The 15,008-nt window shown below is 42.5% G+C and overlaps 1 pseudogene; it reads right to left on the reverse strand.

Annotated features, from left to right (window-relative positions):
* Positions 1–8,162, reverse strand: part of LOC114902976 — a 95,559-nt pseudogene extending 87,397 nt beyond the window's left edge.
* Positions 8,163–15,008: the final 6,846 nt, after the last annotated feature.

Below are 15,008 nucleotides of genomic sequence, written 5' to 3' on the forward strand. Positions count from 1 at the left end.
GTACGTGGGCCTCTCACTGTTGTGGCCTCTTCCATTGCGGAGCACAGGCTCCGGATGCGCAGGCTCAGCGGCCATGGCTTACGGGCCCAGCCGCTCCGCGGCACGTGGGATCTTCCCGGACTGGGGCACAAACCTGTGTCCCCTGCATTGGCAGGCGGACTCTCAACCACTGCGCCACCTGGGAAGCCCTAATGTGCTTCTTTTATTTGGAGTCTCATGACTAATTCTAGGAAACCCTCCGCCTTCATGTACAACTGACACATGATGTTTTCTCCCATTCTTCCTATACTCATCTCTGGAACTCCAATTAGTTGTATTTGGATCTTCTGATTCCTTCCTCTCTGTCTCTTCATCTCTCTTCCATATGATCTGTGTTTCTCTGCTTCCACACTCCATTCTGAGAAACTTTCTCAGATCTGTCTTCTGAGTCACTAATTCTCTCCTCAGCTGTATTTAATTTGCTATTTAACTAGTCCTTTGAAGTTTAACTGTCCATGAGTATATTATTCACAAATAAGAAGTTATTAATCAGAGAATTATTTATAATTTGAAAATTTAGGAGCTGCCTAAATATCCAACAATTATAAAATAAATGATGATCAACTAAATCACAGTGCATATATTTGATAGATAATTATGTAGCCATTAAAATTATAATTACAAAAAGCCTGAAAGCAAACAGTACAAAAACTTATTAAAATTAAAAAAATATAAAATTATATGTATGCTATCCTTGTGAACATATGCAAAGGTAAAAGTGAATACACAAGATAATAATAGTTGCAGTAGGGTGATTTCATTGGAGATGACCTTTTCCTCTTCCAGCCTTTCTATAACGATGTTGCATTATTTTTACTATTAAAAATAGTCCCTTAAAACACATTCAACTTCTCAATAGAATGTCTGAGTACAGATGCTAAATATGAGGTCAGAATTAACACTTGCTTAAATATGTCCCTCCTGTTGAATACTTCTAGCAAGCAGAAATCCATTTCTGGATACTGATAGTCAAAATCTTGTTAGTCATTTTGAATCCATACATGTTATTTCTGTCCCAGAGCGGAGTTCAGAAAATTGAAATCCATGTGCTTGTATCATGACTGAGATGCCCCGAATCTGTTTCTTGCTTTTCTCTCAAACACAATTAAGAGTTTGGCTTTGAATATTGTCAATTAGGAACTGAAAAATGCATTTCCATTCTACAAATTGTGCTTTTGAAAAAAAGTTTATAAAGCATGGGCCATGCTTAAATTAACTGGGGACATGTTTTTAAAGATTTGGCTTTTGCTACATAAAAAACAAGTTTACGGGCTTCCCTGGTGGCGCAGTGGTTGGGAGTTCGCCTGCCGATGCAGGGGACGGGGGTTCGTGCCCCGGTCCGGGAAGATCCCACATGCCGCGGAGCGGCTGGGCCCGTGAGCCGTGGCCGCTGAGCCTGCGCGTCCGCGTCCGGAGCCTGTGCTCCGCAACAGGAGAGGCCACAACAGTGAGAGGCCCGCGTACTGCAAAAAAAAAAACAGAAAAACAAGTTTACATTTCTAAGAAAGAACTTAATCACTGCGTATTTGCCAATCACACTGGCAATGTCGGGGTTTTCCTTAGCTTATCTGAGGCTAAAATTTGGCATTCAGAAAAGCTGTTACACAGGCCGCTCTAAAAATATCTGCCGTGTATCTGACCACATCCTTTAATTTGGTCAGTTTCCTTCATTTTCTTTCCTTCTTCCTAGTGTTTCTATAATGTTTTCTCTGCAGACTCAAAGATGCCCTTTCCCTGTTACATGTCCTCCACCAGCACTCTCTCACCTGATTAAACAACAGGACAGCAGGGGCCATAAAAACTGATAAAGGGAAAACTTCTCTAAAATTTCTGGATTTTTGACTCTCAATGGCCTGGCCTGGGTTCCTGTTTTCAAGATGCTCCTTGAGTTTGTATCATCCTCTGGTCGGACCATAATCCTTAAACACAATGATAATCATAAATGCTCTTCTGTTTCCATTTATTCTGAGAGGTCAAAAGATGCGGCTGGTTTATGAGTTTATTCTGCCATGTATCACTACAGGCGGGTCAGCAGGCCAGTGGATGGATGGGCAGTGCTCAGCTCCCCATTTATTACTCTTGTCAACTCGGAAGGGATTTTTTTTTTTTTTTTTTTTTTACCTTGTGAAAGGCCCATCAGCAATGAATCAGTGAAGTGAAGACGACAGTTGATTTGTGAATTTAGATTCTATAAAGTGACTCTGCTTTGGTGGGCTGTGTAGATAAAGCAACTGTCATGATAAGGTGGCAAGTGCAATTCCACAAAACCAAATTTATTGCACATTTGAGGAAATCATCCTATTTTAAAATGCCATAAATTCGAAATTGAATATTACTTATTCCCATGAATTTTGATTTATATTTTGAATATTTTTAATGGGATGCTAAATAGCCTAGGTTCGAAGCTATGAGTTTATGCATTTCTTCTTGCAGGCTATTGTGGCTTGGCGCAGAATATATTGGCCATTCTTAGGATTTTATTCGTGTGGACCACGGTGCGGGTGGGAGAGAGGATTCATGCACTTGCTGAAGACGCCCTGTGGGGAATGATAGGGATGCTGGTTTAAAGAAAGGGAGCTGGCTGGCTGCAACCTTCTTTCTTCCAAGCAGTGAGCAGTCTCATATGGATGCCACGGAGCTCAGGGAGGGACTTTTGGCCCGAGCTCAGACAAGGTTGGGAATCGTGACTCTCCACGTGGGTTCGACCCCTATTAGCCACCTTCATTAGAATACCCATACTTCTCTGCAACACTTATTGTTGCAGTAATGAATGATTTCAGTGTTGACTTATTTACAAGCTGTGTCCAGCAATGGGCTGCATCTCCTGGCTCACGACTGTAGCTCCACGGAGCCTGAGAAGCAAGAAACCCTCCGTCGATGAAGACAAAAACCTCCCTTTCCCAGAATGCTTTAGCCTATCACCTTTCCAGTTAGTTCAGCTTTCTGCTTAACTGATAAGTAAAAAGAAAACCGGCCTAATTTCAACCCTGGCTGGTAACGCACTTCAGAAAAGGTATACCCAGTTTACTGTCCTGCAAGGAGAAAGATCCAACCTGTACTTGAAAACTGACAGCTTTGCCATGTCCCCACCAGGCAGCGGCCTCCAGGACTGTTTACCCGGCCCTCGGTGGAAAGGCAGCTGGGTTGGAAGGTCTTGAATAGTTTCCCCACTCCTTGTGCAGACTTCACCCAGCACCTGGCATTGTGTGGAGCCAGGTACTGAAACTGGCAGATGACATGGTCAGGATTTCTCCAGCCTAGACTGGAGCTGCCTTGTCATTAATCCTCCCAGGCAGTGGCTGAGCTGGCAGAGAGAGAAACTTCCTCCAGTTGAGAAGATTCAGCAGAGCAGATTTAATATGCAGATGAGGGCCTGGGAGAGCCATGAAGGTGTCCAACTCCTTTTTAAATACTTTTAATCACTGCTGTGTTTGGAGCATGGGTGAAATTTGCATGGTACCTGCTAGAAACTTTCTAATCTCTGTGTAAAGTGAAACCTTATAACTTTTACCACCTGAGTCCTCTTAGGCCCCAAAGCCGCCAAAGAAATGTGCTGTTCTTTGCATTTACTGTGGTTTCTCTTCCCATGAAGCATAGAGAATAAGAGAAACACACAAATAAGCTTTGAAAAAAAAGATAGGGGGATTATCTGGCATACTCTACTCCACCGTCTCTGACCACCACACCTACCAGGCTGTATAGCTGCATCTGGGTAGCTTAAATACACAAAATAATGTGATTCCACATACGACTGCATTGGCTGAGACCTGAGCTAGGGCTTTCTGGGAAAGTACCACCACATGGCCTCACCAGGTAGCCTGGGCGTCCTCACAACATGCTGGCGGGGTCCAAAAGTGAGTGTCCAGAGTGGGAGAGAAGGATAGGAAGAGAGGGGCAAATAGAGACAGACAGACAGACAGACACACACACACACACACACAGAGACAAAGAAACAGAAGAATAACGAGGGAAAGAGAGAAGAGAGGGAGGGAGAGAGGGACAGAGAAAAAGAGACAGAAAGACAGAAAGAGAAACAGGGGCAGCGGGGGAGAGAGAGAGAAAACTAGGCAGAAGCTATAAGCTTTTTATGACCTAGCCTCAGAAGTCATAGAAAATCACTTGTCACTTCCTGTTCATTAAAATAAAGTCGCTTGATTAAGTCTGACCCACATTCAAGCAGAAGGAAATTATACTCCACCGTTTGAAAGTGTCAATGAACGTGCAGACCTATTTTAAAACCACCACATAGGTTCATTATGGGGAGCAAACTTGCCCCTATGGGTGTTGAGATCTACTCTGGGTGGTGCCTGAGACCTTTCAAAACTCAATTAGCATCTTTTGGAAGCAACCGAGGGAGTGGGGTTTGGCAAGCCACCTTCCTACCTGGACAGGAACTTGTAGCATCTCCTGTAGTGACATTTTTTTGGTTATAGGGGCTTTGAGGGAAAAGTGCAAAAGCAAGTCTGAGGCCTCCTCTAGCATTCCAAATGCCATTTAATATTTTCTGGAACATCTCTATGTCAGGAGTAGAGGTAGCTGTGCCCTCTGCTTGCAATGTCTCTGTGCTTGACAGACTCTACTCATCCTTTAATGCCCACACTTCAAGCACATCTCCTCTTTGAAATATTTCAGGGTGCTTCCAGGGATTGTTGAATACCCCTGCCTCTCTACTTGCGCATAGTCTGTTATTCTCAGGTCCATCACAGCACCAAAATGTCTGTCACCTTGTCTTTTGGATGGTGGGTTCTCCTAGAGCCGTAATCCTGCCCTTTCCCAGCCATAAACAGGGCTCCTGGAATGTGCTAGGCATTTATAGTCCATAAATGTTGGCTCAGAGGAACTTAGAAAAATGGGCAATTGTTTTAGGCTAGGATTTTCCAATATGGGATGTATGCAAGCTTAACTTCATGAGATCCTGTAAAAGGAGGGTTTTGTGTCAAATGAGTTTGAAAAAAATCTACTGTTTCTCATGGTGGGTGGTGATCTTGCTGAGTTTAGTGGGTGTCCTTTTGTGAGAACTCAGCACTCGTTCTGCCATCCTTGCAGGCATGTTCAGGAAGAGATGCAAAGCTCCTTTTGCGGTCAGGAACCTCCATATCTGGTAGGGAGCTTCCGGCTCCTGATTACAGAAGCTCTGTTGCTTATTTACCCCTGCGAAGCTGCTCATAATTTTTGTTTAGCTCCTCATAGAGACTTGAGGGTGTCAGGGGCTTCCTGAATCCCTGGAGAGGTCTGGGCTCAAGGTGGCTACTTAAATACCTGTGGATACCTGGGTCCTGAGTTGAGTCAAATAAAGTGGTTTTAACTGTCCCACAGCTATGTCTCCCTTTTCTGGTAATAAACCACCTTGATCTTTCACTCCCTGGCTTTGTAGCTTAGGTAGGGCCAACCGTAACCCCTGGCAACAGACTGGGCACATGACCCAGGTCTGGCCAATCAAAACATCCCATTTCCCTGCTTCAGAAAAGGACTTGTGACCTAAGTGGGCCAATGAGGTGACTGGGTGGAACCATGGGAAGAGAGCCTGGCTGGTCGCGGGGTGCGGAGTGTGGAGCCGTGGAGAGTGCTGCCTTTGTCCGGGGACATCAAACTCGTTGAAACCTCCGTTCTGATAAAAAGTGGGGAAAGAGAAAATTTGCAATTACATTACGGTTCCTCTCCGGAATAATCATTAATACTACAATGACTGTGTTTTATTGACTATTTACTATGTGCCAAGCTCCTGGGTCTCCTCAGTTCTAACGCACATCATTTCCCATTTGAACATCTCAGGAATCAGGTTTCATCTTCCCTTTGATGACTTCATACAACTGCTTCCAGCCAAGCAGTGGCCATGACCTGGTTGTCATTACCTTAACCAATATATCCCACTCCCATTTTGTATGAATACCAAGCGTGATACGTAGTGAAAGTCTACGTCAAGATAAATCTTCAAAATACTTTTTCAACAAAAATTCCAAATGATAAGAAAGCTTTGGGATATGGTTCCATCACCAGTGTTTTTCGTTTCTTGGAGAGACACAAAATAACGTTGCATCTTGCAATTGATGACATCTCCATTTCTACAAAATACAAGATTTCCTTATTTAGTGTTCGTCTTGGTGTTGTGTTACATTTAAGGAAACCAATGCTTGGGGAAGTTAGCTAATTACCCAAATCCACCACCAAGTGCCAAGTGCTGAACCAATGTATATAAAGCACATAAAACTGGGCCCAATTAGATCAGTTCAAAACTCAAATCAAAAATGGACTTTGCCCTCTGGGGAAAGATTTCTAATTTGTGATCGTAGGCAGAGGTCATCTTTTCTTATTCCTGTATTGAAAAAAGAAATTTGCTTCTGTCCTTTCCCAAATCCAAACCTTCCGTTAGTGTTGCTGCTTTAGGTAATACCATCTCAGTACAGTAGCATCATGAAAAAGTTACTTGTAATCTACAGGATTAGCTGAAAGCTGTGTTCCCAGTCTGCTGTTTCTCTACCAGAAAATTGATACCAGGGATTTTCAGAGCCGAAAGAGACTAGTGAGCTTGTTTAAAACAACCAAGGACCCAGTTGCCACGATGTGGCAACAATTAGAATATGATTTCCTTTGGGAAAACGGCACTCAGCTTATTTCAGCCAAATGCCCAAGTCGTTACGGACAATTTTTCTGCACAACCCACCCACTCCCAAATTTTTATAAATTAGAACCATCCAACTAGGCTTCAGAGTTTGTTTTGGGCGGGGGGGGGCGGTGAGTTTCATTCCAGAAAAAATTGTACCACGGAAAGCAGGGTCTTAGCACAGATGCTGTTTCCTGATGGCGTGGAGGGGATGGGGGCATCGCGAGACTTTCCTTCAGAGGTTGCTTTGAACCCTGGCTTTCATGTGAATATCAGACGCTTTATTGCCCTGACTCAGGTGATCTCATCTACCAGAATGAAGTCATCCAACCCGCCGGGAAAGACAAACCTTCGTTCCAGAGAATCAATCAGGCCCATCAGGGGCCCTGCTTCCCCCCTTATCTCCAGCCAGTGAAGGAGTGCACAGTTATAAACCTGACAGGCCCCAGCGAGCCCCCGTTCTGCTGGTCCCACTAAATCAAAAAGGGACCCGGAGACTCGCAAAGCACCAGCTTGCTACTGGGTAAGCACTGCGTGACATCATTTCTGACTTGGGGGATTGTTTTGCATCGAGGTATTTCTTGAGAACAAAACCATGGCATTCCACTGAACTTCGGGATGTTTCTCCTTCTTGTTATTAAACTATTAACTCCTGCCAGATAGGAATGCCAGGCACGTAATTGCTCACCCGGCCTTTTTATCCCAGGCTGTTGCACAACCCATAAACATTCCAATTAGGGAACCAATTAAAATGAGAAAGAGGCTTCCTGAATTACCCAGCAGTTGAGGCAGCGCTGCCTTTTCGATGTCAGCCAGTGAAAGGTTTTTATTACATCTGCTGAAGAGGTGAAAGGAGGAAGGAGAGCCGTGCTGCCCGCCTATGGGCTGAGCTGCAGCGAGAGGGGAGCCCTGGACAAACTCAGGGATGCTCTGGGAGACCACGAGGAGGGTGTCGGAGAAGGAGGAAGCTTTGCTTTGCTTATTAGAAGCAAGACAGAAATTACAAACAAAAATTAAAAACCGTACCATGAAGTTTATTCCTTTATTTCTGCAGAAGCTCTGGTGAATATGTACGTTTTCAGAAAGCGGATTCTTTCCCTAGGAAATGGATCCCGCCTTGCGATCCTGGAGGCCTCTTGTGTACGTTGGGTGCTGGATCCTTCTTCAAGGCATCCCTCTCAGTGGTTGTAGGAGCTTCACGCTACCAAGGAAGAAACTGACCTTGGCCAAGGTCACTTACCTCTTCATGCATCTGTTCAAGAGACACTTACTGTTGGCTGACTCAGGGCAGTAGACACCGCGGGCCCTGGGGGCCTGAAGAGTGAATCGGACAGACTTCTGCCTCCACCGACCCTGCAGGTTATAGACACATTCACTCACTTCTCCCTGGGCTCGCCTCCAGTTTAAACCTTTAGCTTCAGACCTAATACCAGTGCTTGACGCACAATGGGTACTCAAACAGGGGGATGGTGGAAGTGTCCAGACTCATAAACCTCTGCTCATCCTGCTTGGCCATCAGCATCCCGTCAAGGGTCCTCAAAAAGATGGGTGCTAATGATTCCTTTTCCTGAGATGGAAACTTGCATGCGTGTGTGTGCACACGTGCATACATGCATGCGTGTGCCTGTGTTTATGGGAGATATAGTTAATAAACTGAGCGTTTCTTGCTCTCCACGGTAATAGAGCCTCTTCAAAATATTGAGGCCACTCAGAACTCCACTTGTAAAATTGACTTTGTTCTTTGCTGCTTATAGAGTCAGAAGAAGGAAAGTGGATTGGAGGTGCAGTAGACCTCTGAAGTGCCGAGAGGTGGTGCCCTACGAAAGCCCCGTTGCACTCTGTAATGGCACCAACTGCTCTCTCCTTCTCTCTCAGAGATTTTGCCTTGTCTCCTTCCTCCCTGTCTGGATTTGAGCTCCTTGAAAATAGGCACGGGGCCTCTTTGCTGCTGCAGCCCCCAGGACCTCTGGCTCAGGGCCTGGCCCAAGGGGGCCCCTCCCTGCATCACTGACAGGAGAACGCACGGTTCTTGAATGTCTCTGACTTCCTCCGCCTTCTCACTCCGTCGGCCCCATAACCTCCTGGCCCACTTCATTTCCATTTGAAATGAGATGGTGGCTTCAGCACTAGGATTTGAGTCTGTTAACTTCAGCCTCATTGGGTAAAAAATTGGGTCTCATCCAAGTTCCTCCAATTAGTCACTTGGGCAAGTTGCTTAATCTTCTTAAGTCTCTGTCTCCTTATCTGTAAACCACAAATGATAATAGTACCCGAGTCAGGTTGTTGGAGGATTGAACGAGTTCATATATGCAGCATGCCTAGACCATGGCAGGTGCTTCACGATGTAAGCTGTTATCATTTCTGTGCTGTGGTACTTGTCCAAGCTGTTGGCTTTCTCCTGGCAAGACTAGACCTCGAGTGTGCAAGGCTATACTCACCCCTTTCCAGGAGGCTGAGAGCAGCATCAGTTTCAGTGGACCTTGCGGGACTTCAAGTGCTCCCAGCATCTATGCTGGACTCCGCTGAAAGGTTGGTTGCCGTGGATTGGGCATCTGGTATGTAGTAATCGCCATACTTTGTGTTTTCACATGTCCTGTCTCATTTAGTAAAATGTCCAGCCTTGGCTTAAATTTCTGGTGGCTGGGAGCCCACTACATCATAAGATTTCTACTAAAATGTAGCATAGCAGGGTAGTTAAGAGTATGAGCTAATCATGTTTGAATCCCAGCTCTACAGCTGTGTGACCTTGGATGAATTACTTAAACTCTCTCTGCCTTATTCCTCCATCCATAGAATGGGGATAATAATAGTCCCGACCATACAGCTTTTATGAAGATTAAGCGAGGGAATATTTATAAAGTTTCTTGAAGAGTATCTGCTGTGTATAAAGTTAGCAAGAGCCTGGCTCAGAGAGGGTCTGTCACCACTGGGTTCAAGATGAGTTTCTGCATGCTAATTTGGACTGGGCTACCCATTTTAGAAATGAGGAAAGGAAAGAGGAAGTAACCTCCCTAGACAGCATGGCTAGGACATGGCCTAAATGATAAGGGGCACCGAACTCAGGACTTTCTAAACTTGGCACCCTTGCTTGGCTCCACTGAGGGGCAAGTATGGATTTCAGATCAGTAAAAGAAAGAACTGTCTAACATTGAGTCATCATAAAAGTGGAACTTATTTACCGTAGTCTTATGTAGGGAAACACATCAAAATATTTTCAGATGAAAGGACATGATGTCATCCATGTGTTTTTTGTTTTGTTTTGTTTGTTTGTTTGTTTTGCGGTACGCGGGCCTCTCACTGCTGTGGCCTCTCCCGTTGCGGAGCACAGGCTCTGGACGCACAGGCTCAGCGGCCATGGCTCACGGGCCCAGCCGCTCCGTGGCATGTGGGATCTTCCCGGACCAGGGCACGAACCCATGTCCCCTGCATCGGCAGGTGGACTCTCAACCACTGCGCCACCAGGGAAGCCCATCCATGTGTTTTGTTTTGTTTTTTAAATTTTTATTGGAGTATAGTTGCTTTACCGTATTGTGTTAGTTTCTACTGTACAGCAAAGTGAATAAGCTATACGTATACATGTATCCCCTCTTTTTTATATTTCCTTCCCATTTAGGTTACCACAGTGCACTGTGTAGAGTTCCCTGTGCTATACAGTAGGCTCTCATTAGTTATCTGTTTTATACATAGTATCAATAGTGTATATATGTCAACCCCAATCTCCAAATTCATCCCACCCCAACTTTCCCCCTTGGTGTCCATACGTTTGTTCTCTACATCTGTGTCTCTATTTCTGCTTTGTAAATAAGAGCGTCTATACCAATTTTTTCAGATTCCACATATATGTGTTAATATACAATATTTGTTTTCCTCTTTCTGACTTACTTCACTCTGTATGACAGACTCTAGGTCCATCCACGTCTCTACAAATGACCCAATTTTGTTTCTTTTTATGGCTGAGTAATTGTATATATGTACCACATCTTCTTTATCCATTCCTCTGTTGATGGCCATTTAGGTTGCTTCCATGTCCTGGCTGTTGTAAATAGTACTGCAACGAACATTGGGGTGCATGTGTCTTTTTGAATTATGGTTTTCTCTGGGTATATGCCCAGTAGTGGGATAGCTGGGTCATATGGTAGTTCTGTTTTTAGTTTTTTAAGGAATCTCCATACTGTTCTCCACGGTGGTTGTATCAATTTACTTTCCCACCAACAGTGCAAGAGGGTTCCCTTTACTCCACACCCTCTCCAGCATTAATTGTTTGTAGATTTTTTTGATGATGGCCATTCTGACTGGTGTGAGGTGACACCTCATTGTAGTTTTGATTTGAATTTCTCTAATAATTAGTAATGCTGAGCATCTTTTCATGAGTTTGTTGGCCATCTGTATGTCCTCTTTGGAGAAAGAAGACATGTTTAGGCCTTCTGCCCATTTTATTTAGGTCTTCTGCCCTTTTTTTTTTTCTTTTTTTGAGGTACACGGGCCTCTCACTGTTGTGGCCTATCCCGCTGCGGAGCACAGGCTCCGGACGCGCAGGCTCAGCGGCCACGGCTCACGAGCCTAGCCGCTCCGCGGCATGTGGAATCTTCCCGGACGGGGGCACGAACCTGTGTCCCCTGCATCGGCAGGCGGACTCTAAACCAGTGCGCCACCAGGGAAGCCTGTTCCGCCCATTTTTTGATTGGGCTGTTTGTTTTTTTTGATACTGAGCTGCATGAGCTGTTTGTATATTTTGGAGATTAATCCTTTATCAGTTGCTTCGTTTGCAAATATTTTCTCCCACTCTGAGGGCTTGTTTATGTCTTTTTGCCTTGTTTATGGTTTCCTTTGCTGTGCAAAAGCTTTTAAGTTTCATTAGGTCCCATTTGTTTATTTTTGTTTTTATTCTCATTACTCTAGGAGGTGGGTAAAAAAAGATCTTGCTGTGATTTATGTGTTCAAAGAGTGTTCTGCCTGTGTTTTCCTCTAAGAGTTTAATAGTGTCTGGCCTTACATTTAGGTCTTTATTCCATTTTGAGTTTATTTTTGTGTATGGTGTTAGAGAGTGTTCTAATTTCATTCTTTTACATTTAGCTGTCCAATTTTCCCAGCTCCACTTATTGAAGTAGCTGTCTTTAGTCTATTATATATTCTGGCCTCCTTTGTCATAGATTAGGTGACCATAGGTGCATGGGTTTATCTCTGGGCTTTCTATCCTGTACCATTGATCTATGTTTCTGTTTTTGTGCCAGTACCATATTTTCTTGATTACTGTAGCTTTATAGTATAGTCTGAAGTCAGGGAGCCTGATTCCTCCAGCTCCGTTTTTTTCCTCAAGATTGCTTTTGCTGTTCGAGGTCTTTTGTGTTTCCATAAAAATTGTAAAACTTTTTGTTCTAGTTCTGTGAAAAATGCCATTGGTAATTTGATAGGGATTGCATTGAATATGTAGTTTACTTTGGGTAGTATAACCATTTTCACAATATTGATTTTTCCAGTCCAAGAACATGGTATGTCTCTCCACCTGTTTGTGTTGTTTTTGATTTCTTTCATCAGTATCTTATAGTTTTCTGTGTACATGTCTTTTGCCTCCTTAGGTTGGTTTACTCCTAGGTGTTTCATTCTTTTGGGTGCAATGGTAAATGGGATTGTTTCCTTAATTTCTCTTTCTGATCCTTTGTTGTTAGAGTATAGGAATGTAAGAGATATCTGTGTATTAATTTTGTATCCTGTGACTTTACTAAATTCATCAGTTAGCTCTAGTAGTTTTCTGGTGACATCTTTAGGATTTTCTATATATAGTATCATGTCATCTGCAAACAGTGACAGTTTTACTTCTTCTTTGCCAATTTGGATTCCTTTCATTTCTTTTTCTTCTCTGATTGCTATGGCTAGGACTTGCAAAACTATGTTGAATAATAGTGGTGAGAGTGGGCAACCTTGTCTTGTTCCTGCTTTTAGAGGAAATGCTTTCAGTTTTTCACCATTGATAATAATGTTTGCTGTGGGTTTTTCAGATATGGCCTTTATTATGTTGAGGTAGGTTTCCTCTATGCCCACTTCCTGGAGAGTTTTTATCATAAATGGGTGTTGAATTTTGTCAAAAGCTTTTTCTGCATCTATTGAGATGATCATATGGTTTTTATCCTTCAGTTTGTTAATATGATGTATCACATTGATTGATTTGCATATATTGAAGAATCCTTGCATTCCTGGGATAAATCCCACTTGATCATGGTGTGTGATCTTTTTAATGTGTTGTTGGATTCAGTTTGCTAGTATTTTGTTGAGGATTTTTGTGTCTATGTTCATCAGTGATATTGGTCTGTAATTTTCTTTTTTTGTGATATCTTTGTCTGGTTTTGGTATCAGGATGATGGTGGCCCCATAGAATGAGTTTGGGAGTGTTCCTCCCTCTGCAATTTTTTGGAAGAGTTTGAGAAGGATGGGTGTTAGCTCTTCTCTAAATGTTTGATAGAGTTCACAACTCTGTGAAGCCATCTGGTCCTGGATTTTTGTTTGTTGGAAGATTTTTAATCACAGTTTCAATTTCATTACTTGTGATTTGTCTGTTCATATTTTCTATTTCTTTCTGATTCAGTCTTGGAAGTTTGTACTCTTCTAAGAATTTGTCCATTTCTTCCAGGTTGTCCATTTTATTGGCATAGAGTTGTCTGTAGTAGTCTCTTACGATCCTTTGTACTTCTGTGGTGTCAGTTGTAACTTCTCCTTTTTCATTTCTAAGTTTGTTGATTTGAGTCCTCTCCCTTTTTTCTTGATGAGTCTGCCTAAAGGTTTATCTATTTTGTTTATCTTCTCAAAGAACCAGCTTTTAGTTTTATTGATCTTTGCTATTGTTTTTTTTTTTTCATTTCTATATCATTTATTTCTGCTCTGATCTTTATGCTTTCTTTACTAACTTTGGGTTTTGTTTGTTCTTTCTCTAGTTGCTCTAGGTATAAGATTAGGTTGTTTATTTGAGATTTTTCTTGTTTCTTGAGGTAGGATTGTATTGCTATAAACTTCCCTCTTAGAACTGCTTTTGCTGCATCCCATAGGTTTTGTTCACTGTCATTTGTTTTTAGGTATTTTTTTTTGTTGTTTTCTCTTTGATTTCTTCAGTGATCTCTGGGTTATTTAGTAGCAATATTGTTTAGCCTCCATGTGTTTGTGTTTTTTATAGTTTTTTTCCTGTAATTGATTTCTAATCTCATAGCATTGTGGTTGTTCCATATGTTTTGAAGTGACCGGGCGTGAGGAAGGGGTGGACAGTGGGTAGAGAAGGATGAAACAATGACTAGGTGTTGGTAGGCATTAAAGCTGAGAACAGCAGACTCATTTGATTATTCTCTCTACTTCTATATGTGCTTGAAATTTTCTATAATAAATTTAAAAATAAACAGGGTAATGTAATAGAATGAGCAGGGTTAGTGATGGAGAGGGAAATCAGGGAAGTCTCTCTGAAGTTCAATGGCAATGAGCCAACCACATGGGGATAGAGGGGAGGGGGATTCCAGGCATAGGGAACAGCAAGTACATCACCAAGATTACTCAACTCTATCTAAGAAATAACCTTGTAAAGCCTTGGAAAATGCCACTTACACATTTTCTGAATGATCGGATCAGCCAAGAGAAGATGTCTAATTAGCAACTGAAAATATTGCTGCTTTGAAAATGATGCTAATTTTCAGTAGGGTTTCTTCTGTCCAAATGGAGATGTATGTGTGCAAACCTTATGCTTCGGATTAAAATTTCAAGTGTTTTAAATTTTGATTAGGATTATTTGAATTTAAAAAATCTTAATTGCCTTATTGTCTTCATCGTTTGCTGTCTGATTCCACCACTGGGATCCATCCTGCACCTGCTGGAGTTCCATAAGCTGCCAGTTCAAACAGCCGCATGTCAGTGAATAAAAGGAAAAGACAGTTTTTTATGTTTGTGAAATACTGCACCAATGCATGTAGTGTAAAATAGGCCAGTGTGGTCCCAGCTGAATAGTAAGAGGGTGATTTATTCCCAAGGCTCTGTTTCCATTTTTGCTGTTTATGATAGCATATCAACAGAGCTTTTTGATTGAATTACCACCTTGTATTCAGGCTGGGACCATGCATTATTACATATGTAAGTATAAATGTTGATGCAAATGAGTTTTCTTAATGAAATGAGAGGCAGTTTATTTTTCCTTGCTTAATGGGTGGTTCTAAGGACCAGATTTATTTTCCAAAAGTGAGTACATGCTTATTTTTCAATTTGTCATCCATTTTTAGCACGAGCACCCCAATAATTCAGATCTGCAGATCTTTAAGCTTTCACATGTTAATGTGGAATTTTTTTTTTCGTTTTTAAACTGAAATCAATTTCAATGTGATTTATCATCAGAGAACTGCCT

This window comes from Monodon monoceros, unplaced genomic scaffold, assembly GCF_005190385.1.
Source record: "Monodon monoceros isolate NGI ecotype Baffin Bay Population unplaced genomic scaffold, NGI_Narwhal_1 Super_Scaffold_10, whole genome shotgun sequence".
NCBI lineage: Eukaryota > Metazoa > Chordata > Mammalia > Artiodactyla > Monodontidae > Monodon > Monodon monoceros.